The 15,747-nt window shown below is 39.2% G+C and overlaps 1 protein-coding gene across 10 annotated transcripts in view; it reads right to left on the minus strand.

The window, feature by feature from the left end:
- The window catches only part of camta1a (calmodulin binding transcription activator 1a), a 502,209-nt gene that overhangs the window by 122,979 nt on the left and 363,483 nt on the right, over nt 1–15,747 (minus strand). The gene's annotated exons all lie outside the window — the stretch shown is intronic.

Genomic DNA, 15,747 nt, shown 5'->3' on the forward strand with positions numbered 1-15,747 from the left:
ATTGCCTGAAGAGCTTGTGCGATGGGCGGTGCGAGAGAGAGAGACTGATTGATGGCAGGGAGATGTGCGGGATTGTGCAAGACTCTGAGTGAGTGTAATGGAGTTCATTCATGAGTTACGAGTGCACTCCTCACCGTTGTAAAAGAGGGATAAATCTCCTCACAACTGCCAGTGAAAAAGATACAAGCCAATGCCATGATGGGACACAAACCAGACGCTGAGAGATATCACACACACACACACACACACACACACACACACACACACACACACACACACACACACACACACACACACACACACACACACACACACACACACACACACACACACACACACACACACACACACACACACACACACACACACACACACACACACACACACACAAACTTTAAAATGTTTTCAAATGAACTGCATAACCAGTGCACAATTATAAACATGGCATACTGTAGGCTCAATGGCAAATTTATAAATTTGGTATGTAAATGTTGAATTTTGATGGTTCCAAGATCTTTGCAGCCAATGAGACACTGTACAAAACAAACTGTGTTTATCCTCGCTGCAAGACCCCATTCATATTTGAAGTAGTCTGCCCCCCCACCCTACCCCACCATGTCACGCAACATTCATGTTGGTTTCTGAATTATTTGGCTAGTTTCTACCAGAGTTATGGGATATGATGAATGTGTTTGCCTACCTTAGAAATTATATGGTTAGTTTCATTTTATTATTCACATTTAGCATTGTTTTATCCCTGCAGTCCATGACCCTATCAGAACAGACGTGCTACTATATGATGTGCATTAATTTTCTTCTCTCTTTATTGGTTGGGCTAATGGGCCTTCAAAGAATTACTGAGAGACTCAGCTTCACACAAAGCAATGCCAGTCCTTTGCCTCATTGGAGCCTTGATAATGAGAACATAGACCTCTAAGATCATTCACAGTGAGAAGACAGCAAAGTTCATCAAAGCCTCCATTTATCTTCTTGTGCCAAAGAAACATTTATATATATATATATATATATATATATATATATATATGTATATGTATATGTATGTATATATATATATATATATATATATATATATATATATATATATATATATATATATATATATATATATGTAGTCTTTACAAATTATATATATTACATTATTGGCATATTTCTGTGATTAGAAAACATACAGTATAGCAATGAGCAGATCCACTTATATTGCTATATATAAAATACTATTTATATAATATCATATTCTATAAATAGCATCAATATCACAGTCAAAACATAAGTAAAAAGTAAAAGTCTCTTGCTATTTATATAAAGTTGCAAATTCTGTTTTTATTTATTTATTTTTTCGAACTTTGCATTACTTCTATGCGTTAGTTTGTGGACAATATTACATTGGCCATGTACATTGGTTACTATTAATCAGACTGCATTATAAAAGAGTGCACTATAAAGGGAATTAAATAATTCGTACAACTCAATACTGAATATAGTGTGACTTTGATCACAGCTTCTACTAAATAATGACATTAGAGAGAGATAACATAATATCATATTCTCTCTGTAGACGTCTTGAGCTGCAATTAATAATAAAAAACAAATCATTATTCTAAACATTTCTGTTATAAATTTAACATAGATTGTGCACAATTTTTTTTAATGCAACTGAATTTATTTGCTTGCTTGCAGAGGAAAAAAGAGATAATAAGCAATTTTTGGGTTCCGGTTAGTGGTTTCTGACAGTGCTGGTGGGGGTCAGATTGGGTCACAGGGTCACACGTGTACAGACAGAGTTCTTGCGTCAACTTTCTGGAGCTAACAGGAATAAATCCCACCTTCCCTGTGTGGGAGGAGATCAGCACTAATACACACTCATTATGGTACAGTGCCAGTCAAATTCTGAGAATATCTGGAAGGTCTTAAAATAACTGTTGCTCATAATTTTTCAGTGGCCCAATATTGGGTTACTGTGACAAATCTATTCAGTGTCACAAGAAAGCTAATAACGAAAGTCTGTGAGTGCTTGTGTGTGACTGTGATGTGAGAGGTGCTTGGACCTAGTGTATGAGGCAGAGGAAGAGAAAGGGAGATGTCAGGATCCGAAGGTGGTACAGAAAACACAATGCTGCCGGATTACCCAACATACATGTCATTTAACCTCCCACCCCCCATCACTCCTGATTATTAGGCATTCCCACTGACACCCTGATGCCCACTAGGAGACCTTGTGTCGGCCTGTGTGGGAGCAGGTAATGGAGGCATTGATGGATATTTCCCCTCAGCCTCTGCGTTGTGACGCCCTCTTGCTTTCCCGCTTGCCCGACCTGCCGCCCGCCTGGCCATGCTCGGCAGAGCTCCGGTGTCAAGGTAACAATGATTCATGGTGTGACCTTACCAGTAATGCCAGCCTTAATCTACGCAAGTGGAATAAATGAAGTGGTTCCGCAGCCGACGTGTCAAAGAGTTTTTATAAAGACAAATCCACAGGCGGGTTCAGCTGTGTACATATATTCATAACAGTCAGTATGACGCAGAAAAAAAGGTTGGTGGGGGTATACATCTCTCTCTCTCACACACATACTGCCTCTGATGCTCCTAACACCTCCACAGTCAGACTGCCACAGACATCCACTGCAGAAAAGTGATGTGACAAAAAAAAGATATGAAAACAGATGGCAAAAAGATTAATTAAATTAGATTTTCTACAATTTAAGCCACTGAGGAAAAAAATACGCACATTGATTAATGAATGGATAAATGAGAATCACCTCAAAAAACATAAATCTGGAGTACTTCAGAATCAGAAAGAGCGTTATTGACAAGTGCCCTGCCGGAGCACTGACATCAATATTCTGCTACCAATGTAAAATGAAACATTTTGTATATTATTTTAAGATGTGAAAAATTAAATCCAGTCAAACCTAAGTGCTGAGTGCTAAACGTGTTCCTTAGCGCTGTATACTTAATAAATGTATGTCATCCTATAGTATCTACCTTGCTTTAAACTGACTGGTCCGGCACATCACCAGTCAGATCCCCTCCTGTTCTTCTGACAAGACGGAGCTGGATCTATCACTGGGGGGCGGCTGTCACGAGGCGGTGTATTAAATCAAACACAATAAAAACTGACAACCATTCGACAGGCTACAAGTCCTGCACACTGGACCCTCCCCCACCCCGTCTCCCACAGCCACACTGACGTCTGGCTGATTTATGCTCCTGCTAAGGATGATGATGATGACGATAATAATTAATCAAGGGCTCTTCCTGTACCTCAAAGAGCTTTTTGGAGTGACCTGAAAAAAAAAAAAAGATACATGGCCCGCTTTTCCTTCCGTCTCCCTGCCAGTCCTGAGCTGTGTCGAGGAGAAAGCTCCATGCATTATCCTGCCATCACCAGAGCTATTTATATCGCCCAGTCTATCACTGACACTTACGATTCTCCGCCTGCTGTACAGCAGGGGCCGCGCGCCAAGGCGCAATTTCCTTAAAGCTGCCCCATATATCGTCGGGCAACAACACAGCCTATGCAAATCGGGAGCAGTCAAAGGACATCGAGGTGACAACCAGAAACCAACATCATCATTTCTCACACAGGAAGGGAGGGGAAACCAGAGCAAAAGTGCCGCCCAGTCCAGAGGGAGAAGTCCTCCGAGCGCACGGCGTGTGCATTTTGCGGGTGTTTTGAAGGATGTAAAAGGGAAAGAGGGAACAGAGGGGGGCAGAGGAATAGATGCTCTTGGAAAATAATGATATTTTGAATTCCTATGTGGCTGCTTCAACTGTAGCCTGGAGCCATGGGGAAGCTTTTTGTCTCACCTCCTCTTTATTTCCTCTGCTGGACTGAAGCCGACCAGACGTGCCAGGCATGTGTTTAAAACTAAGCCTGTCCTTCTACACTCCGCTGCTGTGTATAAAGGCACGCACACACATTGTTGAAACACAGTGTCAGCACACCCATCCGCTGTGACTGATAAAGGAGCACAAATTGAGTACTGTACCATAAAAGACTCCTGAGAGGAAAAAAAAGCCTGTAATCCATATAGCCAAAAACAGAACTTTACAGCAAAACACATAAACAAGGGGCCTGCTATGAAACATCTATCTCATTCACAATCACTCGGTTTCTCTCTTTATAACTCTCACTCTCACTCTTTGGAAATCTTTGGTTTTACATTTTCCACTCTGTCCACCCTGTCACTTCTAACAACGTAACAATTTTTCTATTTATTTTCTTCCACATTCTTTTATACAGTTTCCAAAATTTTGTGATTTTTTTGTTTGTTGCAGATTTACAACATCAAAATAACAAACAATTACAATCAAGTAAATACACCACTTGGCAAGTGTTAATTGTAGTCTCTGGATCCATGTAATATTCCATATGCCCAGAACTCATTACCAGCCCTTCAGCATTGACGATTCTGCTGTTTTAATATTTTACTTTCATATAAGTTTATGTATCGTTACTGTCAGGGCTGATACGTTTACTGCGCCGACGTGCTTAAATGCATGTTGCATTAGATTTCATCTGTGCCTGACATCATCACAACGTGAATTTACTACCACTGTGTCTGGCTGCGAGTCATCATGCTTTACGACCCACAGTCTATTTATACGTCCACACCATCAAATGAAGCAAAGGAATGACCTGCGGCAAGATGCATATTCTCAAACTTCCCACCAGTTGGTTGATTTCCCTGGGCATTGGCACATAATGTGCCATTATGTGTCCACCTACGCTGTCAGGACCCAGTGGTGACACTGAGAATCTCACCACAGCCTCCTCAATATGCTCAATACATGCTGCTTCTCTTGCTATGACGATTGAGTTTATTTCTATTTTTACACCAATATCCAAGTGTCTAAAAGTAAACCTTGTAAGAGAAAGACAGCCTGACTTGTGACTTCTGCTAGTTTGTTATTGTGGTTCTGTTGGCAAGGGCAGAAGGTTAGTTTGTTGCTCGCTGTGGCCATTTCATTGCTAGCAGTGAAGCCAAGAGCAATGGAAGATTGCCTGATTGAACTGAGAAAGAGTGAGATTTAACAGAGAGATTCAGGCCCTGGAGCCAGGAAGATGGGTGAGCTGGTCAGTTTGCCAGAGGAGTCCTCATCCCCACCCTGCAGCGGTCCAAGGAGGAGGCCTACAGGCACCGTCTGCAAACCAGCACTGCCAAGACAAATGAGTGAAAGAGCCACAAACTCCCATTGTGCCATACAATACAAGAACACAACAAAAGATTTCACACTTTGAATGCAGAAAACACAACCAGGTTTAGTTAGACTATGGTTGTTTTGGTTTACGTTATATTCTGAAGTACTAATAACTTACGGGAACACAAGAAATGAATGTCACAAATATTTTCTATCATGATATATAATATTTTTAGGTAAAATCAAAAAGTTTGGATTGATACATTTGAGTTCAAAGAGGCCTACCATGGTTCAACCCCCTTCACCTCTTCCCAGCATGCAATTGCGGCATAAATAATTAATATAATTACACTGTTAGACCATTTGTCAATTAACAGTTGTTGTTGTTGATTTCATCATTGCTTTTAGAAACGATTGCTTTAAAACGGATAGTTAGTTAAATTATTTGGTAAATGAAGCACTTGTTGCATTTCAGGTTGGTGTGTTCAATCCATGGTATTTAACTCACATTTTTGTCTCATGAGTGTTCATGGGACGAATATTCTGGTGCTGATGTCAATACAATTTCTCATGATGCATTTCACATTTCTCATAGACAACATAAAATGTCCATAATATTGAGCAGTTTAAAAATGTCAATAAAGTAAATAATTTGCATAGAATCTAAATAAATACCAACAGCAAAAAAATTAAAAATTAAATAAATGATGCACACTGTTATCATAATTTTTGATTTTCTACAAACACTTTTTTCCACAATACGGTAAACAGTTGTCTAGGAGACTGAAAAAGTTAAAAGTTCTGACAATCCCAAATTGATTGTTTGGTAAGGATTCATTTCAACCAAAGAAACCTTTAAAAGATAATCAGCATTACCACATACTTGACAAAACCATCGAAGACAGAGACAGCTCTGGTTTGGGAAGCGAAAGAGTCCTTTTACTGAGCAAATTAAACTTGCGGCTGAAGTCATAAAACAAGAAATAATTAATTCAATTAGATTTTTTAGCCCTGGATGTGCTGAGTGGGCAGAAGAAGAGCGTAGCAGTTATGTTGGGTTTAGCTGAGTTACGCTGAGTTAGCGCTATGCTAAGATTTGTGCGTTGCCTGACGGTGGGATAGCCTTCAGGAGCAGTTCAGACCTCTACAGGGACCTCCACTATTAGCAAATGAATGACTCTTAATTGTCCTGCTGAATACACACTAGGTGCTTGTTGATTTAAAGAGGGTATCGTGCCTCTATCAGTGCAGAATATCCGACAGACACAAACACATACCTTCTCACCCAGGCAGTATTGTCAGTGATGAACAATTTAGGGAACAAATGTGATTTGCACGTAAACTGTGAGACATTAGCGCTCTGTGGGAGAGAAGGAAAGGCAAAAAAAGAAAAGCAGGGAGATAAAAGAGAGAGAGCTTGGCTAGTCATGAGCGAAAGAAACAATCTTTCAAACAGTGTTGACATACTATAGCATTAACACTTCATGGTAATAAGCAGGTGGATTCAGTTCCACCAGCATCCTCATTTTCTGTTAGTAAAGAGCTGCCCATCCATTCATAGAATTGAATAAGATGAGAGAAAAAAGACCGAGAATAGCTTTGTACTGAAAAGCAAAACAAAAAAACATCTGACAAACACATTCTATTGTGTTTTCTGCTGGTTGCAAACAAAAACACAGCATAAGGGCTCTTTGCTTTGAAAAACGCGAGATGCAGGTAGTGGAATTGGGTAAAAACGCAAGGTTTCGAGACGCATTTTTTAAAAGTTTTACAGATTTTAACTTGACTGCTGCGTTTTTAGAGCGCGGTGTCATGCGCGAGACGCTTCAAAAGACGCAAGATGCGAGCGCAACGGTTATAATTGAATTATACCTGTCCGTCTAGCGCGTGTTTACATAACAATGGAAAAGTAGTGCATTGGAATGGAATAACGCGTTCTGTGTGTACTAACTAGTGTAGATTCACCGGTTCTTTTAATGAATCACACACAAAGGCTAGGAGTTATTCATTTGATTCTTTCAATGAATGATTCTCACTCATCCTGCTTTCTGCTTCAAAGTGCTTCCTGAACTAACATCTAGCTCATTTACTAACAGTCTTTACTTTCAGTCATGACCAAATTGAAATGAAGGCAGAACAAAAAACTAAATCACTATCAATACTGACTGGTTGATCATGACATTATGAAGTTAAAAATGTAAGTATGCTTTTTACAATTTTTTTTAAAATTAACGATCATTAAAAAAAATCCAATATATTATAGTATTAAATTGAATTTTTAATTAATGGACTTTAAAAACACTAAAATATGTTACCAAAAAATATTTAGCAGAAAACAGCATTATAGAGACCATTAATATGTCTATTATGAACAAAGTTTACAAATACTTGTGTCCGTCACTGGCCAGGTGATCAGCGCACTCTGACATCAGCTGTGACACAGATGTAGGCGCTGGGAGACGCTGGCCGTCTGCTTCATGTCATTTCCCAATCCCATTTCCTTCTCTATCACAATTACTTTTATGGTGAGATTTTTTTTCCAATCAAATTGTAACTTTGTCTTGAGATAATATATATCTCGCTGGGACTAGAGACTGGGCTAGCTATCATTTACCAAGAGAAAATCCATACTGTATTTTTGTGTTCTGCTGCTATTTAAAGCAGTGTCAGGAAATGATGTCTTAACTGGGATCCCTGCTTCTGCCTGTTATTACTTACTTACACGACTCACGAGCAACACATAATTTCTCAAACTGTGTGAAGGAGAGGGCAGAGACATGCCTCTGCTGCTGTTGACACTAATCAGGTTGCAAATATGGGAAATGAGATGTTCATATATTTCATTTCTGAGTTATTGCATTTACCAGGGTAATATTCCTGAAACCCTGACTCTCCATGTCTTATTGAATTTATTCCTGTTGGAATCTTCTAATTTTCCCCTTCCACAGTTGTGCTTTGTGTATCAGAATAAGTAGGTTCATGAATGTAGAGGTGTTCTCTTTCTTAAATGTCTGTCCGTTAAATGAATAGATCACTCAAAAATGAATATTCTGTAATCATTTACTTGCTGTTCTAAAATTGTATGAAATTATTTTACTACTGATAATAATTTTAAAAACAAACAGGAATCAAATTAAAAATGCATTGCTTTTGTAAAACATACTGTCTATAGATGGATTCTTCAAACTTATAAAAATGGTAATACTGAGTAATTTTGAATGATTAACCAAAAATAACTGATTTATAAGAGACAACTGTTCATGAATTGTGAGTTTCAGTGAATGACAACTTGAATATAGACTACATTTATGTTACTTTTACAGATCTTTAGCGACTGTTTCAATGCTAGAATCCTTCATTCTCTATTCATTGTCCATTTCTTTTTTTGTATTCACTGGAAAAAAAAGTCATAAAAGTTTGGAACGACATGAAGGTGAGTAAATGACAAAATTTTCTTTTCCTTTTTTTTGGGTGGATGAGCTAATCCTGTAAGCTCAGGAACAGTGTGTTTCACTAATGGTTTGTTTCTTGAGTCACTACCTGGAAGGATGATGACGATGAATCCAGCCAGCACAAAAATAGGAAGGCAGTCGGCCAAACCAAGCTGGTATTAACAATTTAATAGTGCAAATCTTGCCAAAAGCCCTGAGAGGTGGGCCCAAAAGTCTACTTTCAGACTCCGGTGCAGGTTGCCAGATCTTTACCTAATCTAGCAGCTGACAAACATCTCAGCTCTATCACAAACCCCCCCGGGGCTGAGATTCAGATATATAAAGCAACACCGTGGTCCTTCCCTGTCTCTCCACTGCCATTCATCCCCATTCCACTGCCAATTAAAGGCATTATTAAAACAGACAAAGTGCCTGGCAAATGAACAGAGACGCCTCGGCCACTCTGGCTTGTCAATTATTCCACATGCACAGTGGGGAACAGTCAAAAATAGAGATGGGAGTGAACATGATCTGAGTAAAAAGAGATCACAAAAAAAAAAAACCCTAACTTTCATGTGATTTTATACAGGTGTGGAACAACACGAAGCTGAGTAAATTATGATAGAAATCTCAATTTAAAATGTTTGTCTCTTTAAGCCAATGAATCATTGTTTCCATATATTAAGTGCATGTAAAAAATACATAAAATAAATGATGCAATATGAATGCAGCAAGTAAAATAGACACTGTGAGTGAAAGTGTATCGCCGGTGACAGTTTGACTATAAGAGCCCTGGTCTGTGGCCACACATTACATGTCAGTAAGTCACAAAAGGCCTCAAGTGATAGGCTCAACAGAAAAGCCCTCAAGCCCACATAAACCACCCACAGCGCACATTGACGGCTAAAATATGATGGGCTCCCGCAGCCCATAAATCTTCTTTTTTGAGTCCCAGCCTCTCTAGCATCATTACTGTATCCCACCGGCCCATTTGGGCTCCATTTCACTTAAATGTCAACTTTTCAGCCTTTTTCTGGGTCCTCTCTGTTGCCATTTGTTTTAGCACCAATGGAGGAAAAACAAGAAAATAAGACAGCTGTGAGTGAGGAGGTTATGTGTGTATAAATGCTTTTCTGACAGCTTTTTGAATAGAGTAGGTGGAAGGGGTTATCATTTTGCAGTAGGGTGAAAAAATGAAAAATAAAATTGGTAATGTTGTGCTTCTTTGATGTGCTGATGCAGAGGCAGCTGGATACACTGCGATTTTGAACAAAAAAGAAAAAGAGAATCTCGCTCGCAGAAACGCACGTAAAAGGACAATTTCACATTCAGCTGCCTGAGGCATAATTGTTTGATATTTCCTAAATGTTACTGTTATTTATACATCAATCATCATTAAGAAGTTAATGTTATTCTTTTAATTTAATTTAATTGAAACGATTTCCTCCGATGGAGATTAAAATAGAAGTGGAGGCAACTGGATAAGGTGCTCAATCAATTAAAGGCAGATGGTCCAGACCTGCTGAAGTGTTGAACCAGAGGCTGATTCAAGTACCAAAGAGCCTTGCTGCTGGAAAATTCCCTCTGAAAACCTGTGCTGCTCCAAGATAGGCCTCGAACCACTATGATGAAGCCGTTCCTCAAAGTGCAGTGGTTTGAAATCAGCACTTTTGAGTCCAATCCTATCACACAGGAGCAGCCTGGACCGCCTCGCAAGCCAATAAAGTGTAGCCTCTGCATCTGTTTTATTCATTTCTGCTTTTTGCTAGCCTTTAAATGTGTTTTTATGCTCTTATTCCCCAGCGTTCTCACTATGAGGTGGAGGTAAAGTTAAGTATGATAGGATAGAGGGTGAATGCAAACAGCTCTTGGATAAAACAGCAGCTCTGCACAGCTCATAAAGCGCTATGCTGATTGTGGAGAACACAGCTAGAGGACAGGAGGAACAGGCTGAGGTGCTGGAGCTAATGCACAAGCCATCTGGCTTTAGCCAAAACACAGTGCGCTGATCCAAGCTCTCTCCTTCCCACTTTCATTCTCCTCTCTCTATATTTCTCTCTCTCTACCCCTCTTGACAGGGCCTTCTGCTTCTGCATATGGGTAGTTTCACCAGTTTACGAGTGCAACCAAACAGAAGGACAAAACCCTAAAGTTCTGCCAATAATGAACAAGTGATCATGCATGGCTGCTGTACTGTATGTGATGTGCTCAAACAACTAATAGTCATTTCTGATATTATATGCTAAACAATGAGAATTTTAACTGCTTTATTTTAGTTTTGATAAAGTCTCAGCAGTTTTCAAATTACGTCAATTTTACTATGAAATTCAAATAATAAAAGCCATTTTGCTTCTCTTTAATGTGGTATGACAGATCCCTGAAGCTGCCTTGGTTCAAACTGCAGCACAAAGCATGAGTAAAATGTCTCTTCCTCTTTACTACTAGTTACAGTACAAAATATACCTGAATGAACAGCAGAGGGCATGTTGAAACATCTCTTATGTAGTCACTCAACTACTGTTTCCAATGTGGAAATACATTTATTTAGATATCCAATGTCCTTTGCTTTTTAGTTATTAGCAAGTAGCTTATTAGTTATTAGCAAGATACCATTCGATAAGAACACATTGCTACAATCATAGATATACTGTTAAATATATTCACTATAGTATGGCTATTATAAAGGCATTGTATGGTTTATTTAACTTGTAATTTATGTCTTAATGTCAAAAGCTGCCTTTTCACCGTTGGGCCGAAAGGTTCTAAGAACAGTAAGGAACGGTTTCAGTTATATTTCCACTTGAGCCTGGTACGGAACAGCATGATTACAAATCCTTATCAGTACAGTTGACTAAAATAAAATGACGTCGCCACAAAGATTGGTCACCTGTCTGTTTCTCTGTTAGCTACTGTAAGTGAGCTATTTGAGTGACATAAACACAAATCAATTATTCAAATAAAATAAATATCTGATCACCATCTCATATCGTCTGTAAAGTCTTGTGTCACAAAGGCAGCAACTGATGCAGTTTTATTAGCAGAAACTTTATGCATTCATTTCGTGCATAAAATTCTAAATGTGTTTCTGCATCAAATTACTCAAAATGATGTAGCAGGTTACACATATACTGTACATGCAAAGGCATGAGTCAAGCTCAGCAGCTCTGAGTAGGGAATACAAGACCTGACTCTACTGGTGAACACTTTTTTTACAATCGGGGTCATTCAAGGAAAAATAAGTCCAGACTTATTTTCAGAAGTCCCTGCTCCTCCACGCTGTTTCTTATTGTGAAGAGCCTGCTGTGAATATTTCATGAGTATGCTGCGTGATAAACCACAGTGGAGGGCAGAAAACAGTTCAAGACCTCTTCTTCAAGAGCAGTACACAGCTAGTTCTGGTGGAGCAGAGCCTGCATGAAAAGACAGAGGCAGCGCTAACTGGACACATGCATTTCCATCCACTTGATTAGTCTGAGCGTCTGCCTGGGTGCCATTCCCGAGGCTTGTTTGGTGGGAGACGGGAGAGGAAGTCTGATTTATCAAAGCCCGGGCCACCACGAAGTGCAGCCCTCCGCCACACGAGATTAGCCTAATGCAGCCTAAATCTCATTCTCCCTCTACATGCTTTATGATCTGCCAGCGGAACACCTCACACATTATTAAATTAGCCATAGTACGAGAATGCCATGAAACAATGCTTGTACAAGGCCACAACTTCTGGTAGGAAATGTAAGTTTGAAACTATACAGGAAGAACATATCTCAGTACAGCTGCAAACACTTTCATTTCCAAAGAATGGAAGCAGCGTAATGGTCCATTGTTATAGACACACCCATGATATGTTCTTCCCAGCTTTATTTTGAAGACAGAACTAGATACGGTGAGATTCACAATGGAGCCACCAGAGAGGGAGGAATGGCCCTTTGTGTTAGTGAAGTCTTGAGCCACGTGGGTGAATTCCCTGCTTCAGCACTTCTGTACTGGGGACAGCTCCCACAGGCCTGTCAATCATCCCCTGGGCCCCTCCCACCGCTTTAACTGATGCTCACCTTCTGTTCACTTCTGGAATAGTAGGGGGAAAATGGGCCAACACCTGACCTATTTCAACAAGGCCGAGACTCAAATCCAAAGTCTGAAATACATCTAGGAAAGGGTTAACTGGTATGAAAAGAAGTCAGCTATTTTTGGGGATTAAAAAATTACTCTTTGATCATGCTGTATGAATGTGAACATTTTTATGTAATATCACATAAGCCAAAAAAAACTGGTACAACTTTCCAGGAATCATGTCTAATTTATGAGAAGGTCCATGTAGTAGTAAGTTTGTGGCATGTTGGCCAAATGGGTTTGACAACCAAAGAGTTGAACATCTAAAACCTCTTTGAAAAAGTCTCAAAAAGAAGGAATTTTAAAGGATGGGTGATTTGGGGAGACAGTGGTAGGAGTTTCCCTACTAAAATCACATTTATAGTTAACTGAGAGTGTTTTCATAAGCCTCAAAAATTCATCAGGGAATTTATAAAGGTCCCATAAAAAGGCTGCTATAAATACAGCAGCTTAGGTGCAGAGCTAATAAAGAGGTGAGTAGGATTCTCTCACCTGAACTTGGGCTTAAGCAGACAGCTGATTGGACACGTCTGTCTAATGCGAGACATTTTGAAGAGACGCGGGTGGAAGTGCCTTGTATCACTCATTGTATCATTGTATCGGCAGTTTCTTCTAAATGAATGCAGTTAATACTCTGTAAACTGGGAACTGGGATGCAAAAAATGTCAGTACTTTGGTGCAGTTCGATATCAGTGTTAGTATTGGTAACTAAAACTATAAAAATGACAGTACAAAAAACTTAAATAAAAAGGAAATTGAATATATAAAAATAATGAAGTTATTTCAAAATATCAATAAATACTATAATAGTATATGTAAAATAATAATTTTAGATATAATTAAATATAATTAATATTCATTAAATTAAAGAATCTCTCTCATTAAGTTCATGCTGTGATATATAAAAATTATTATCAATAATCATGACATATTACTATTGACTACTGAAATGCTGGTGACAACCGTAGCTGGACCAGTGAAGGTACTGCCCACAATATGACACTGCTGCAGATTTAATGAACGCCTCACCTCCAGTATGTCAACCTGTGCACCCTGCTCTCCTTTGACCTTTCCAAAAAAGTCTGGGGAGAGTGTGTAAGCAGAGTTGCCATGCTGATGAGGAGCTGCCACAAGACCGCTCCAGGCTGGCTTGGTGACTGGAGATATGGTCTTCCTCTATACAGAGCAGTGACACTACAGTCCAACACAAAGACAGCACTCCAGAGTGTGGGCATGCCACTGGCACATTCACACAGAGAGAGAGAGAGAGATGATGGCGGAGATGTATGTGACTTTACTGCAAACAGTCCAGATAGAAGCTCATTACATCGCGAGGCTTGCTATGCAAAAAAGATGATTAAAAGTTAACGGCAATGATTGAACAAGACCTGGTCTCCCCTTCTCTTTTAAGTGAGCTAATTTGAGAGGAATCAACAGTAAATGAGAGAAGACAAAAACATCCATTCGAGCCAACAACAATTCTGATGCGCATTTAGTCTATTAGAGTTGATTAATCGAATGCTACGGCACTCAGTTAGCTCAAACCACAGAGAGAGAAATATGAGAACCGCACAAAAAACTTCAGCCATGGCGAGAAAGACAAAGACTGAGCAAAAGCTAGGATTTGTTTCAGGAAAAGGTCAGCCTGATTTTCTCTTCCCAAATATGCTGGCCTTTACAAATTAACTTGGCAAAGGCGATTTTTCCACAAAGCCCAGACTATGAATCAAAGCTGCGTCCAAAGTTCAAACACCCAGCCTCCCTCCCCTCCCCCTTCCACCGACCAATTGAGTCGCCGATGTCAGTAATTGTGTAATTAACGCTATGGCAGGCCTAATTTCAGAGATACTGCTCTCTAATTACATTCAAATGTTCATTAGCCAAGCCCAGAGCTTGATGGTCGCTCAGCAGGTGGGGCCTGCCGGCCGAAGGCCACTTGTTGTTAAAAAACAATTGTTGTGTCGATCACTTGATTAGTGTGTGTGGGAATCTGCTGATAGGACGGTTTCCTGTATTCCACCGATAATTACCTCAGCCTCTTACTGTAAGATGACTGATCACAGTCCAAGTCTGTTGACGTCCTTTCTGTAATTCTCTCTCTCTGTCTTCCATGGTGACAGCAGGAGAAAAATTCCTCTGTCCACAATCGGCTTACTTTTATATTTGATATTACGCAGATGTGAAAACAATTAAACTGGACTGCTTTACAGTACATACCATACTATAGCATGATATAAGCAAACTGTTATAAGACTCTTGAGATGGTCTCAGCTCTTTCAGAGTTTTCATATACAAATCAAAATTCATGTTTTGTCTTGCATACATATGGCAATAGAGATATGCAAGCTATTGTTCTCTATTGCATGATCCCAGCTGGTCTCCCGATCTTCACCAAGTTCTATCGACTCACTAATCTACTTTTTTTTAAACTAGTCTGTTAAAATAAGTCTTAACGGTGTTTATTGTTTATTCAAACTTTTAGGCATGCACAAATATTAAAAAGAAACAATAAGCTGATAATTATTTTCATGTTATGTCCTACAACAAAAAAAGGGCAGATATTAACATTCTGGGTTGTTTTTGTTTTTTTTGTCTAAAAAATTGAAGGGAGCATAAGATGACAGCATAATAAATCTAAATGTGAAAATAGAGAAAATAACTATTTAATATCCATTATTGAATGATACCAATAAATTAAAACATCTCTAATGTCGGACAGTAACTGATATGGTACTGACATACTCTGCATCCCTGCAATCTGTTCTAAAATGGATTTTCCTGTTGGAAATAAAAAATATACTCTGTACGAAGACACTACTATATACCACAGTTCACTATGACTCCTGTCTCTATGGGACACTCAACCAGCTTCCTGCCATCTGTTACAAAATGAATTTCTTTGACAATTTACATTCAATTCCCATCACAACTCCACTTCTTTTAGAACTTTTAAACTTCCTACATGCCAGCAAAGTCTAGATGATTCAATACCACATTTGATTCAGCCTGAACTCAATTTGGGAATAGACTTCATTACACTCCTTAG

This window comes from Siphateles boraxobius, unplaced genomic scaffold (genome assembly GCF_051911475.1).
Source record: "Siphateles boraxobius isolate OS27281-9 unplaced genomic scaffold, OSU_SipBor_1 77, whole genome shotgun sequence".
NCBI lineage: Eukaryota > Metazoa > Chordata > Actinopteri > Cypriniformes > Leuciscidae > Siphateles > Siphateles boraxobius.